Source organism: Apus apus, chromosome 3 (assembly GCF_020740795.1).
Source record: "Apus apus isolate bApuApu2 chromosome 3, bApuApu2.pri.cur, whole genome shotgun sequence".
In the NCBI taxonomy this organism is placed as follows: Eukaryota; Metazoa; Chordata; class Aves; order Apodiformes; family Apodidae; genus Apus; species Apus apus.
In genome coordinates, this window is record NC_067284.1 from 27,283,788 (window position 1) to 27,299,232 (window position 15,445).

The window sequence follows — 15,445 nt, forward strand, 5'->3', positions numbered from 1 at the left end:
GAATAATAGTAATTCCTGGAACTACTAAATGTGCCTGAATTATGCTTTTACTTACTTATTTTTTGCAAAACACCTCTTTTTTATCGAGAAATTAACTTAATTTTTTTAACTTATCAGTCCCTTGGTAAACTGCTTGCCCATCTGAAACTTTTGTGCTGTTTTTTTGTTGGAGAAGAAACAGCTCTTTAGCATAGTATAAGCAGCAAAATGCATTGCTAAAAAGAGATACCCAATCTGCTTTCAGAAATATTTGGTATGGAGAACAAGGCTGCCGCACTGTGCTGTTTCACTCAGTTTAATTAGTGCTGCAATGTTTTATGAAAAAAACATACTCACAGTACATTGTAACTAATACAAATACCAAATAGTGTAAAAACAAGTATATCAATAGAATAAGTACATACTAAATATTAAAATGCATAAATAAAATGTTTTAGCTGAAGACTAATGACTGAAGCCTAATGACTGCAGTAAGTAGCACTGGATGAGCACTGTTTCCTCATTAATTTGTTACAGTATTTTTCTCTGGTTTATGCTAACCTTGAAAATGAATACTTCCAGAGACTGAAAAGCATGACTAACATGCCAAGTGAAAGGAAGAAATTCTGGAAATGCCTTGAGCTGCTCTTCTGGTCTCATGAGATTTCCAACCCATTTATGTAGCACAAAATCTTGTATAAAATTTACACAAAATTGCAAAGATTGGGTGACTAACTGACTTTAACCTCCAGCTTTAGAAGATGACTTCTATTTTCCATTACACTGAGTTGATGTATTTGCCCTACATGCAAGGTATTCACCTATCTGTGAATTCCCATCTAACATCTCAGGCTGTTTACTTGAAATATTGAACTTTGAGGGGTAGCATGCTCTCACAAATAAGTAATGGCTCTCTCAGGACTATTACAACAAAGTACCTGGTCTCCCTGTGCAGTCAAAGGAGAGAAGTAGTCAGTTCCGAGGACCTAAAGCCAAACACCAAAATGCTTAAGGTTGTCAACCCAACATTAGCCATGGGATGTGTGTGGATTTCTGTTTTGTTTTGACACTTAAGCCTAAAAATGAAACCCCTCTCTACTCAGGATCCTGAGTGGTCCTTGTGGTAGGCACATGCGGCTGTTTTTATAGTAGTAGAATAAACAGAGCCAGAGGATGTCAGCATTCCATACAGTTAAACTATTGCTGTCACAGTTTCATACTATGAAAACAGGACTCTTCCAACCAACATATAGACATGATTTCAAGAATAACATGGGGTGAAGATTATTACAAATATGCTGTCTGGATATGTTTTTATTTTTTAGTATGAGAAACTGGCATGATTCATCTCAGCCTGAAGTACATACCTAAAAAATGAGAGATGAATACCAACCCTTGTGTACCTATTTATCTTTGCTGAATGCAGTGAAAGCTGTGGATGATAAGTTCTGACGCAAAAAACCTACATCATAAATATATAAATTTAGGTGATTTGAGGCTCATGTCTAATGCTAAAACATGGAAAATGACTTGACAGTCCAAGCTAATTCAGTGGAACCACATGACGAATAATGACCAAGGGAAAGATGTTTTTTATAACTCCCGTGTTAGATAAAAATGGACATGCAAATTCTGTTCCTAAAACAGCATCGGTGACCAGAACATATCAATTTGGAGCCAAGTCAGAAAACCCAGAGAAAATTAAGGAGCACTTGGAGTGCTGCCATTTATTCAGTACCATCACAGTTTTGAGCACTGACGCAGATGTCTGCAGGTGGAAAAAAAACATTTGATGGCACCCAATCACATTGTTCAGTGCAACAGTTCTCTGACTTCAGCTCCATCCATCTTTCAAATAGAGATTAGTACACTGGCAATTCAATATCCCAGGAGATTTATTTCTGAGATAAATAAGCATGAGCAGAGAAAAAGGTATATAGTAAAAGGAGTGCAGAATAATGATGAACAAAAATAGGATCTTTGAGGTGGTGGGATGGGAGGTGGGGGTGTTCAATTTCAGGGGACACATAGCACCATGCACTGGGAGGAAGTAAAGCACAGAGACCTTTGATCACTGGGAAAAGCTGTGACCAGGGACGTATTAAGCAGGGTTGCAACACTGACTGCATGATGAACAGGGTAAGCCATATGTGAAAGAGAAGTGTGGAAACAGTGTTTAAGGAATTATGACATCCCACATCCTATAGCATGTAAGAATGGGCACTTGCCCTTTATGGGGAAGATGAGAGCCACAGAAATACATGAGAGGCAATATGGGATTTGCAAGAACCTCCAGGGTTTGGAGTGGAGGGATGCAGGGAGTCCTTGGGTTGGTGCAAAATTTATTTCCATTGGTTTGGAGTGTATGATGTTCTAGTATTGATTGGTATGTAGCACACAGATTGCAATAGTGCTTCTCAAGTTTGAAATAGATTGCCACTATTCACCTTTTCAACAGTGCTGTGACAGAGGTAAGTCCACAAAATTATATATATTTTAACATTTTTTTTTACAGAATCTGTATGATCAGTGAAGATGTAAAGTATCAGGATTAGGCTGACCTAACCTATCTAACCTGTAAGCTTTCTTCTTGAAAAATACAGCCTGGAGTCAACCAGGGCTTCACCATGTGAGTATCATTGAACAACTGGTTTTAAGAAAATTTGCTATAATATTTCCAAATACAGATCAGCAAAACCTAGCCCAACACCATCAGACTTCTTGTGCTACTTATTGTGCAAGGCTTTATGAACTTTTCCAAAAGGAGAAAATTTTACTACTTCTAGTTACTAGGTCACATACAGGAGGCAATCAGTTTCACTTGGTGTCATTAAAAATGCAACCATTTTTCTCAGCAACTAAAGAAAGCCAAAGTAATTGGGTAGTACAGTTCAAAGAGATACACAGGAATCTAGAAATAAAAGGGAAATCCTTGTCACATGAATGGTAACAACAAATCTGCCTCTAACTTCACGGAGATTGGGGTTAGCTCTAAACTTTTGCTGAGGAAAGTTCTCAGTCAGTTTATCTGTGAATCCTGGAGTCACTTGAGGAGGATCATCTCTAATCAGGGCTGTATTTTGCAGAAATCGTAAGTAACGCTGGACTGGAATAACAGTTAGAAGCCTGGGAGGGTCCTCAGTCAGGAATATGATGGCATGGAAGGGTGAAACTGGTTCTGCTGAAAGACTGCCATTGATAGCATACAGGCCAATATTTAACCCCAAGGATCTTAACATTCTTGATCAAAAATAGCCTGGAGGAGAAGGACTTGGGGGTGATGGTGAACAGGAAGCCCAAAATGAGCTGACAGTGTGCACTTGCAGCCCAGAAAGCCAACATGTCCTACGCTGCATCAAGAGAAGTGTGGACAGCAGGTCAAGGGAGGTGATTCTTCCCATTTACTCAGCTCTCAAGAGATACCACCTGGATTACTCTGTCCAGTTCTGGAGCCCCAGACATAAGAAGGATATGGAGCTCCTGGAGAGAGTCCAGAGGAGGGCCATGGAGATGATGAGAGGGCTGGAGCATTTCTCCTGTGAAGACAGGCTGAGAGTGGGGGTTGCTCAGCCTGGAGAAGAGAAGACTGCAGGGGGACCTTATAGGAGCCTTCCAGTACCTGAAGGGGTCCTGCAGGAAAGCTGGGAGGGACTTTTTACAAGGGCTTGTAATGATAGGATGAGGAGTAACCATTTTAAGCTGGAAGAGGGTAGATTTAGATTAGATATTAGGAAGAAATTCTTTAGTGTGAGGGTGGTGAGACACTGGAACAGGTTGCCCAGGAAAGCTGTGGACACTCCCTCCCTGGAAGTGTTCAAGGCCAGGTTGGATGGGGCACTGAGCAACCTGATCTTGTGGGAGGTGTCTGTGCAGAGGGGGTGGAACTAGATGATCTTTAAGGTCTCTTCCAGCCCAAACCATTCTATGATTCTCTGATTCTCTGATTCTTTAATTCTATGATTCCATGATTATATGATGTAAACCCCTTGGATAAACTATTCAGCTGAATGGAACTACCAAATTTCCAACGTCTTTTCTAATAAGAAATACTTACCATTGATTCTTAAATGAAAGTCAAACAAGAGAAATAATGCTGAATTTTATAAACTTATTCCTTGAATGATTTTTTCTTTTTACTAGTGCTTCTGGAATTCTTCTGAATTTGTCAATTATTTGTGATGATATATCATGGAAGAAGTTTACTTAGCAAGTCCCCCTCAGTTTTAGCAAGAACTAATGCTTCTATATCCAAGAAAAAATACCATACCTTCCTTCTAAATTAACTTTTATTATTTATTTAAACATGGATATATTCTGAAGATTTTGCTTATTTCATAGAGTGATCTTCTGGGAAATAAATAATCCAAGCACTAACTCTCAAAAGCACTGATTATTGCCACAGCTCATATGACAGTTCAATTGAAAATACCTCTCTACTCAAAAATACCTTTTGCTTTCTAAAAAAACGTCCAAGACAGCTTTTAAATGGTCAGCACTGAAGAAAATTATTTGATTTTCAGTTTGCTTCAGCATCAGCTCTTTGTAGCCTTTTGATTTACCAAAATTTTCAGAGTTTCAGTCTTGGTCTGACCCAAAACAGTTATTTCTTTTACTTTTTGGAGTTAATAATTTAATGCCCAACTGTACACCCTTGGTGCTGCCTCTTGCTGCTTTGTCATTGTGTTGTGAACTTTTCTGCTCAGCTGAACCCACTGAGATGGATGAGGTCTCATCCTGGTTTTCCTATGGGGTGCAGGAAGAAACAGCAGCCTAGTGACAAGTTCCTTTTAAAACCTGTTGTCATAGCAACAAGCAGAAAATCTCCCTCTTTCCATAACCTTCAGACTGGGAATTTTTCAAGTCAGGGGGCCATCTTTTTCCTCCCTGGCTGAGCTCTGTTTTGGGTCTCTGAGAGAAACACTGCAAATATTAATTGCCTCTTCCTGCAACCAGCAGCACCCAGATTTTCCATGTGGCAGTGAAGGATCAAACTGTGAATTATGCTCCTGGGACGAGGTGGTGATGTAGGTACCAACACCCTCGACAAGTTTGAGACAGGGCATCTTTACATGCTGCTGTCTGATTATTTATGAAGAGAAATGACTTTGTAAAAGGATGGAGTAAACAAACAGAATTGCACAGGAAATGCATGATGAAAGGTAATAACTCAGCAGTAAAGGCCTAGACTATATTAGCAGGATTTGCTGGTTATCCTGCTGCACTACTCATACTAGTGCAAATCCCTTTAGGAAGACAGACTGAATCAGTGACCCATGTGGCCAGCAGTGCGTGAGACAGCCGTGGCCCATGTACCTTCATGCTGGAAGTACCCAGAGCACCCTGGCTGTGCCAATACAAACTCTCCTGCCCTCAACAGAGCCTAAGAAGCCAATAATGAATGTGGAGGTACAGTATGGTAACTTTTTTCTGGAGAAACAGAGATCCCATCGTTTAAGCTGCCCATCATGGGAAGACATTCAAAAGGCTGCACATTTTATCCTTTTGAAAGGAGACAATACAGTGAAGACACTCAGTGAAGAAGGCAGGCATGGCGAAGCACTCAGATGAGTCAGGCTCTCATCTCCATTACAGCCTTTGCACTCTCTATGGGAAAAAAATATGTTGCAGATCAATTATTCACCTGGGTGTTACACAGGTCAGCAGGGCTTGACATAAAGAACTTCCCTTCTTTGCTAGCATCCCACATCCCATATGTAATACAAGCTGTTTCACCTTCTCCCCACTGCTTCCCTGTCTCTCCTTTCCATGGTAAGGTCTTTCATTTGTTGCAGTACAGATGTGGTCTAACAAAGGGATGAAGCTTCCCAGCTTGGAAAAAAAACATTTCCTCTGCAACTGAACTTAGAAGCCTCCTCAGCTGCACAGCCCTGTCAGAATGCACAAATCAGTTAGAACAAAAGTATTTATTTCTTGGCAAAGTAATGAATGCACACCCCCATTTGTATTGTGTAGTATAAATTGATGAATAATTCATAACAAATAACCTATTTGATTAATCTTACATCCTTACAAATATCTTCTCCTGTTTGTCAATTGACCTTGGGCCTAATGGGATTTTTGCAGAGTTATCTGACATTATGAGGTGTTCAATTTTTAGAACTAGCTTCTGGTCTGTGGATTGTTAGTAAGCATTTGTTGCCAACAGCCTCTAATTAAAATGCAGGATAGTTAGCATGTTTTATAGGATGCTCAGGCCATATGATATGATTTTGTTCTATGACTGAAAGTAATTAACAGAGTAAATTCTCAAGCATAACTAAAGAAATTCAAATTTTCTTAAAAATGTTCTCCATTATTTAATTAATATTTTCTGTGATCTTGATCATAACATCAGTAAACTGCACTATGGTTTCTTGGTACAGGAAAAGGAAGGATTTGAAGTGAAATTACCTAGAGGTATGACTGAATAATAATAAAAAAAGGGACTGTTTTTTGCAGTATGTGTTCAGCTAGTCACAATGAGCAAACAAGACAGTGAGACAGAGACATAATGGGGCATCTCGTATTTAAAATCTCTTGTAAGTTTAAAAGACTGTTATATCTCTGTACCAAACTACTTGTCTCCATATTTTTTCTTATGTGAAAGAAAGACAGTCCTGTGGTTAGACGATTAACTTGGGAAATCTGCAGTCAAGATTTCCTGTCCAGCCGTGACTTTTTTGTATGGTTCAGGGTAAGGCAAAATATTCAGACACGGACTGTACTGAGGTAGGCTGGATAAAGAAGTAGAAACAAAAACAGACTGGGAAGTCGTGCCTTTATATTTTTATTTCAAGAACAGCTATATCCTTTCTTCCCTTCAACACATAAGGTCATAAAGGCATGATCATGCAATCAACAGTGATTGAATTACCATGAGTTACTGGCTGACACTTGAACTGTATCAATTAATCAAAAAGCACAACTGTATAAATTGTTAAATAAAAATACATTTTCGTAACCTGCCCTTTCAGTTTACTTTGCAATTTTAGCAGGCTAAGAGCATTATTAGTAACTGCACCCTGTTTTAACTTTTTTTTTTAACATCAATTCAATATCCTTTCCTGAAGGGAAAAATGTAATTTACTGGAACAAAAAAATCTTCAATGCAGCTTCTCTTTCTTTGCTTAATGTTAGAAGTTGCTAAGTGTTATACCTGTATAAAAAAAATGTTTTCCTTACTTAAAAAAAGGAGTTAAAATATTTTTTTAATAATCTATTTTCTGCTCTTCACTCTGTGTATGTACTACTTATAAAAATCTGTACTTAATGTAAAGTTCATACCATCTTCCCTGTTCACAAGTTTCTTTTACTATATTGAATGCCATTTAAACATAGCGCATTTTCCATCTGTCTCTTGTTAAGACTGCACTAAAGCAAAATGATGCTTTACCCTATATATGTCTAAAGTAAGATTGAGAAGTTTCCAGTTTGCACAGAAAAGAGTAGTTTCACAAAATGTATATTTTCTAATAAATCACGCTTCAGATTTTATAACCACTGGCTAGAAGAAAGCCTGGAGTTGGATGAACTCTAGTTTCCATTAAACTCAGAGTGAGCTGCTTGAGATCATGCATGTCAGATTGCTTGCTCCTACCACCGTGCCCTGCTACCTTTATCGGGTTGCTTATTTGAGATATTCCTGGTGAAAAGAATAGGAATTTTTGGTGTCATTGTGAATCTTGTAACTATGACAATACTTATCACTCGTAACTCTGCTAACAAATAACTGGTAACAGAAAGGCTATGAAATATTGCTTACAAACAGATTAGGAATGCTTGGGTAAGCTTTTTTTTTTAAGTAATCCATTGCATTTCTGCCTGTTTTAACTAATGAGGTCCTTTATAGAATCAATAATGTAAAAGACTTGAGATCAGTCCCATCCCTTGGTATCTTTTCCCAATTAAGTCAGTGGATAGTTGTATTAATAATATTATTTAGTGACTATTCACCATTTTCACTCTGGTGAGATACTGTGCAAACATTAATTAATCCCCACCAAAGCCCTAAAACCTCACTAGGAAATGTTAAACTCATTTTACAAACAAGGGCCTGGAGCCAGAGATTTTTTCAGTACCAGAGAGAACTTAACTTTAAGTTTCTTGTGACAGTGAGCAGGTACAAGTGTCTAGGTGTAATTAATGGGTCTGCAGTCAGAGCTACCTTACCTTTCTCCATTCATTACCTAGTGATCTTTGGTATTTACTTTCAGAAGACTCCAATAGGCACACAAAATTTAGAAGCAAGGGCAGATGTTTCCTTTCTTTATAATATTTCTTTTTTCAGTCCTCTGGCCACAAATAGCAGAAGTTTTTGAAAGTAGCTTAGTTTGTTTGTAGTCTGGTTGCCATTTCATTCTTGTTCTTCATTTCTGTTGACTAATCCCTCATCTTCTTCCTAACCAGGTGCTGGATGGTTGATCCGTTTAGCACATATCTTTGCATTAATCTTTGTTTACCTTTTTCATATGAGGGTCCTTACTTCTATAGACACCTGACATTTAACATTATTGACTTATACGTAATTTACTCTGGCCTCAGAAATCCTGCAGTTCTTTCTCAACCAAATGGGAAGGAGAACAATTTTGACATATGTCTAGGGCATGATTCATCTCACCCTAAGTCAAGCATCTAAAGTAGGCCACATCTGCTATGTCCTAGAAAAGTCTGTAACTCTTCATCGACTCTAATGGAAGCCCAGATATCTACAGTTCAGACATCTACATCTGAATCACTTTCCAACTGTTAGACAAGATGAATTCTACCCTGGAGGCATCTGAACACCTTCCTGTGTGCTGTGAAATGGGGCAGCAGGGTGACAAACCTCAAAAGGTCCAAGAAGGCTGAAAGCTGTGTTCACTCCATGACTTCTCCACAGGATTAACTTGGGAGATTCCTAGGAAGCCGTATCTATAACTGTGTCTTCCCTCTTACGCTATTTTAATTAAGGCAGAAACTGCCTGAAGGTTGTTCGGTCTCTTCCTTAACACATCCTTCTGTCTGATCTTTGGAAATTATCCTGTAGCTTTCTTTCATTTATTTTTTTTAAATATTAACTGGGCTAACAAGTCCACTAGAGATATTTTTATGCTGAATGTTTATAGAACTCCCTGACTTGAGTATAACCAAGTGACAACAGTACTTGTTTTAGAAAATTTTGTTGTAAGAGATTATTTAAACCCAATGACTTCCCCTGCCTGAATTCATGCTCCTTCCTCGTTCAAACTGTTTTTGTTTTTTCTTTAATACAGCAACTATGATTTATCTTCCTATCAATGTGCAATAAGGTCAGGGTGAGAGTTTATAATATTCTTGTCAAAGACAAAAATATCCTAATAACACAAACTAAACTGTCACATGTTTTAACATGAGAATATGCAGAATAGAAGAAAAATTGCTGTTACTCTAACTTCTGAAATGTAAGTGAGCTCACTTTGAATAAAGGGACATTTAACTAGCAAACACAGAAACTGCTTTTTGTATATCTCTTCCAAATATAACCACATAGATTAATTGCATAGAAATGAAAATTTTTATGGATTTCACACAAAACAGTGACAATCTGAATATGAAATTCCAGGAACGGAAACCCAATTTTGCCCAATCTAAACGGTGCACTATCTAAAATGTGGTTACACTGAAGCCAGTGGGATGTTTTGCTACTAGCTTTGTGAGACAGCAGTATCAAGATTTCACTCATGGGCTCTGTTAGTTTCTGATTTCTTGCTTCTGTTTTGTTGTTTTGGATTCTGTTTTGGTTGGGTTTTTTGTGTTTTGTTGTTTGTTTTTTTTTTTTGTTGGTGGTGGTTTTTTGGTGTTTTTTTATTTAAAAGGTGGCATTGAAAACTCTTTCTGCAACTACTGTGTTTTCTAAGGGGTAAGACAAAAAGAAAAAAAAAAAAAAAAGGAAAGTGTATTATTTCTTGGAACACTTTCTTTTGAATTCTTGGTTGCCTGGATGTTACCCAAATCTCATGTTTTCCTGCTTTCATTTCTCGAACCTTATATAGCAGGTGAAAAACTCCCAGGGGGACTGGAATGGGAGTTTTTTTGTCCACCCTTATTAACACCGCATGGTGCCATGCCTGCTGTGGGCTTTGTCGTTGCAGAAAGGCTGCACCACAGAGCAGCCTCATGCTTCCTCACCCCCATGGCTGCACCCAGCCTCTGGATGTACAAGCAGTACAAGGTATCTGAGAGATGATATCTGTACCTAGCTCCTCCTCTGGTGTCCCTGGAAAACTGAAGCCCGACTTGAGCAGATCGCCACCCTCTTCTTCTGAAAAGACAGAAACAAAGTAGCTATTTAATAATTCTGATATTTTTGTATACCCAGACATAAACTCTCCACTATTTTTAAAATCCACTCAGTGATACCTATTACCATTCAGTATCTCTGATATGGTGGAGCTGTTGAGGTGCTATTATCTGCAGCATTTATTCCTTTTTGTCAGTTGTTCACGTGTGATTCCATTTCATTACTTATTTTTTTGGGGGTAATTTTTATTTTTAACTTTACAAGATGTTTTCACATCACTAGTGTCATAATATTAAAAAATGTCCTTTTTAAAAACCATATTTTACATTCCTCTTTTCAGCTTTGCTTAGTCACATTGAATTCTACTTACTTTTTAGCCATAATGTATTAATTCCAGGAAGAATCATTATTGTCAGTCCTCCAGTTGTACCTTTAGCACTTCCCTCCTCAGATGGTAATAATAATACTGATTCTCAGGCCACTTTCTTTGCATTTTATTCATAACCATTTCAGTTCTGTAATTCTGAACTCTGGTAATTCTGTGATAGTGATTTTCTCCTATCAATAATATTTGCTTTTGTGTCAGAGACAACTTCTCCAATTTCGGAAGAGTACTTAAACTCCAATGGTATCTCTATGCTGTATGAATGCAGCGCAGTGTGCAGAAACCTTCTGAATGGCCTGAGTGAGCTCTTAGCTACCATGCCTACAGTGCTGTCAAAATTGCAGCTTGTTGCCTCTGCACTGTGCACTTGTCATGTTGGCATACAAACTTATTTGTCCCTGGCACCTAGCTCAGATTTTTCTAACATGGAATGCTGCATATGGAAACTCGGGTCAATAACACTTCCTTAAGATACAAGATTGGCTAAAGAATACATAGATTAGGATACAAAACATCACAGTAACATGTTTCACAGAAGTACACAACATTATCTTGTCAATGTTTTTTATTTTTTTTGTCCTATTGTCCATATTTTTTGGTATCTCAGCTGAGTAGAAGTTGTTTGAGTATATACAGCCTTCCGTTGTACTCTTTCTTACCATCTGTGTTACAAGTAGACACCTCAAAAGAACAGTGAAAGAATGGAGGACTCCAGAGCCTATCACTAAATGTTTGATCACTAGTTCTTCAGAGAAAGAAAAAATAATGTATTGCAGACCATGTTGTGCATGATTGAGGACCAATGACTTCTAAATAACTCACTTCAGTCACAGTTCCTCATATCCTCAGGCAGACATTTCCACTCTTTTCTTAAGAGTACCTCAATCCCTGTATCAGATGAGCTAGTTTTTTTGTGGTTCAGCTTATAATGGACATAGTTTTGCCTCTTTCAATGCTCCATTTAACAAATACATGCATTTGTATATTTCTTGGTCTTGCACTTTTATTTGTACTACATTTTCCCAATTTTCTCACAGCTAGCAAAATGGATATACTGATGTGGATACTCTCAAACAATTGTTCTTGGTTTTGACAAGTCGTGAGGTTAAGAATATACAATTGATAACAATGGTTAGTATAGCACAGATACTGTATAGAAAATAAGTCCCAAGGATGTTAAGAATGAGCTGTCAAATAAACATGTTGTTTATAAACTCAATTGTTAAATAAACTCACTTTGTGGAAATAAAACCTACTAGAGATCTCATTAAGTGACACATGGATAAAAAGTCATACACAATTTTAAAAAATGACTGGCATATGAATTTAAATTAAATTTCATTTGCAGAGGTAATGGACAACTCTAATGAAATAAAAGCACAAATTAGGCAGTTTCCATGGAGACTTTGCTCACGTGATCTGCCCATATTATATAACTCAAATGTGTGTCCTTTAATTTGGCTGCACAGGAGTAACGAATCAAATGAAAGTTACAACAAAAATATTCTGAAGGATCCTTAGCATTCATGTAAATAACTAGGAGATCTTAATGTTGCCTTCATAATAAAGAAGTTTACATTGAAATAGTAGGTTTGTATTTTTGAAAAAGAAGCTATTAATTTGTTCCAAAGTTGTATCACATACATATTTTCAGAAATACTTAAAGATCCAAGGAAAATAAAATGTGCAACACTGTTTCTCCCTTGCAAGAAGTCAGCATTATTCTCATAAGCTCTGTTCAATACTAGCCTATAATTTTAGGGGTCAGCTAAACTAGATTAAATGTTTATGGGTTTCTTGCACTTGAGAAAAAAAAGAAAAAAAAAAAAGAAAATAAATTTAGTTTTCAAAATAAAAAGGAAAGGTCATGCAGTATGACCCATAAGTCAGAGTCTGACTTTGCCATAAGAATTCCGTGCAGATGTGGACGATTCAGTTAATCTCTTTCTGCCTCAATTATCCAGTAGAGTGAGGAATAGAATTACTTTATTTCTTGTAGCTATCCTATATTAATAAATTTGTTAGTATCAGTGAGCCTATCGTCTAGAAGAGCCCATAGAGAGCATAAAAAGGTTAGAATTTCCATCCTGCAAAAAGCTGTATTCTGTTTTGAATAAAGTCAATTGCACAAGCTTCAAAGAACTCTAGAATTCCTTTCTGATTCCCTTAGGTTTATTAATCTGCAAGAGGGATATCAGTAGTTCTTAGTGATTAGTTTACTTCCTAAGGATAAGGACTTCTTATTTCTTTATATTGTATGACTATACTTATTCACATCACAAATTGATTGTTTAGACTTTTCAAAAGACTACTGTTAGCTCCTTGAAGAGATTAATTTTTTGTATTTTGCACTTACAAAGCATAAATTAATTGGAAGTCTCAGTGGCTCTTCCAGTATTACAAAGATAATTTTTGTGGGTGGTTGAACTGCACTGAAAAGTCGTTATTCCTTCAGAAACAGACATACATGGTCTCTGTTTATTCATACATTTTTCCTAGAAATTACAATTTTTATTATTGGCTGTGGAAGTGAAAAGTATACCTTTCACTCATAAGCACAGCAGCAACCTTTGTATCTCATGGTAATGAAGTCAGACATATTGTCACAGACTTCTCGTGCATGTAGCAATTCAGGTGTCATAAAATTAGTCATTCATTTTATGTCATTCATCTCCTCTACCTCATAGATCCATAATATTTCAGCTTGTCCTTTGCTCAAGGAGGGCAATTCTGGTAGAATATTCTACACTGGTGGACATGGAGGAAAATTTGTACTCTTAACATGGAATATTTTTATGGGTGATGAATTGCAAAAAAAAAAAAAAAGTAGATTATGAAAATAGAATTATGTACAATTCAAGGTTTAAACAATGTATGGAACACACAGTCCACAGACAAGGGGCACAATTACTATTTAAAATACCTTCTCAATATACAAACTACTGCATCATAGACTGGTCTAAACAGAAAGCAAAAACCTGTCTCTGAAACAAAAAAATAGTGGGAGAAATCATTGCTCTCTTTTCAAAGTAGTGACAAAAAATGATAGGCTTTAAAAGTACAGAGACGTCTGCTTCTGTGAAAGCTGAATGTATAGTAAAATGATGTTTAGATCTGCATAAATAGGAGAGCACAAACTATTATTTACATTGAGTATCATCTTTTTAAAAAATGTGATGATGTCATGCATTCCAATGCAACACTGCATAGGCAACACTCCAGAGTATGATAAGAACCTTTCAAAGCTGAAGTTCTGTAGACTTAAGCTTGGAAATGTCAGGAGACATTGCTGAGCTGGAATCAGCTTGATAGGTCCAGACAGCTCATTCAAACCTGAGGCTACTACATGTAGAGTGGGAAATGACTTGGGCCAGTGCCAGAGATCAAGATGGCATGGCACATCTTTGCTCCTCAGAACAGGCTGGATGTCTGTCAGGAGTGTGCCTTGGCTTGAGCTGTTCCTTACCCTGCTAAGGAGACATTACCTAGGGAAGCACTGGTTGGCATGGGCCAAATCTGGGCGAAGGTGTGTGCTGTGGTAGGGGTGATTGCAGCCACTGCTCAGGCATGTGGTGGGTTCCTGATGAGCTACACATACAGTGGGAGCCTTGGCTTCTAATTAGTTTTCCATGTCTAGAACATTGGTTACAGTCCAAAGTAAATCCCAAATAAAACTGCTTAAGGCTACAGAAACACATCTTTGTAAAGTTGGGTAAAGGAGATGCAGCTAATTTCTTGAGTGTCAATTCTGTATCCTGCCTGAGATGCACTTTGTACTGGATTGTGGGACAGTAGATGTTACTTTGTGTTCTGGGTCAGTGAAGTGCAGTTTCTGTATAAGCTGATGGACACATGCTCTCTTCCATCATGTTCCTGTCTGCCTGTGGTCTAAGTGAGCATTTTCACAGTCACTGCACAGAAACCATCTGATAATATTGCTTTTCCTCAGTTCAATAATCCCTTTACCCACCCTCCAAATTTTATCATCTCAGTTCTAACCTCTCAATCTACTGTCTGAGCTTGACTTATCAGTTTAAATTCTCTTTCTTCACCTGAAAAGTCTTTCACCAAGATATGCCTTTATGTTGGCCCTCATTTTTTATGTGTTCATTCCCTTAATAACTAAGCCTACTGTTTCCATCTCCTAATTGCATTTCTTCCATAACCAACCCATCCACAAAACAGGCCCAGTCTCAATGGATTTGTTGCTCATATACTTTAAAAGGCTTACATCAGCAAGCCTTATAATCAATTAACTGCCTTTGCCATCACAATACAAGAGTCAGACTGAACTACAACTGATATTGAGCTTCTCAGCTTATTGGATTTTAATTTATTTATTATTCGTCTGCTCTGGGCCTCCCATTGATTTTTTCCTGTGTGTGTTTTTCTTTTAGCCTGTAAGCTCCCTATTGTAGCTGTTGCTCTTTTAGTTCTGTCTTAGGTAGCACCTGGTGCATTAACTCAGAGGTGCATGACAACTCATGAAACAAAATACAGGACCTAAAATGTCTGGATTAAGCAACTGGGCGACTTCATTTGGTTACATAATTACAGAACATAAAATGTGTCCAGAGTATGAATACAGAGCTCTCACCATCTCACTCTATGATCTGAGAAAACCAAACTGCCTCTTGCAGACTAGAGATGCCAGATGAGGTATCTCCTGTACCTGCAAGTCCACTACCCTACTATCCAATTAAAGTATTTCTTGCAAGTGGCCTTTGGCTCTAGCCAAAGATATTGCCAGTCTGCTACAGGGCCTGTATCACTGAGAACTGTCATTAGGCTGATCCTGACTAAAGGGAAATGACCAAACTCAG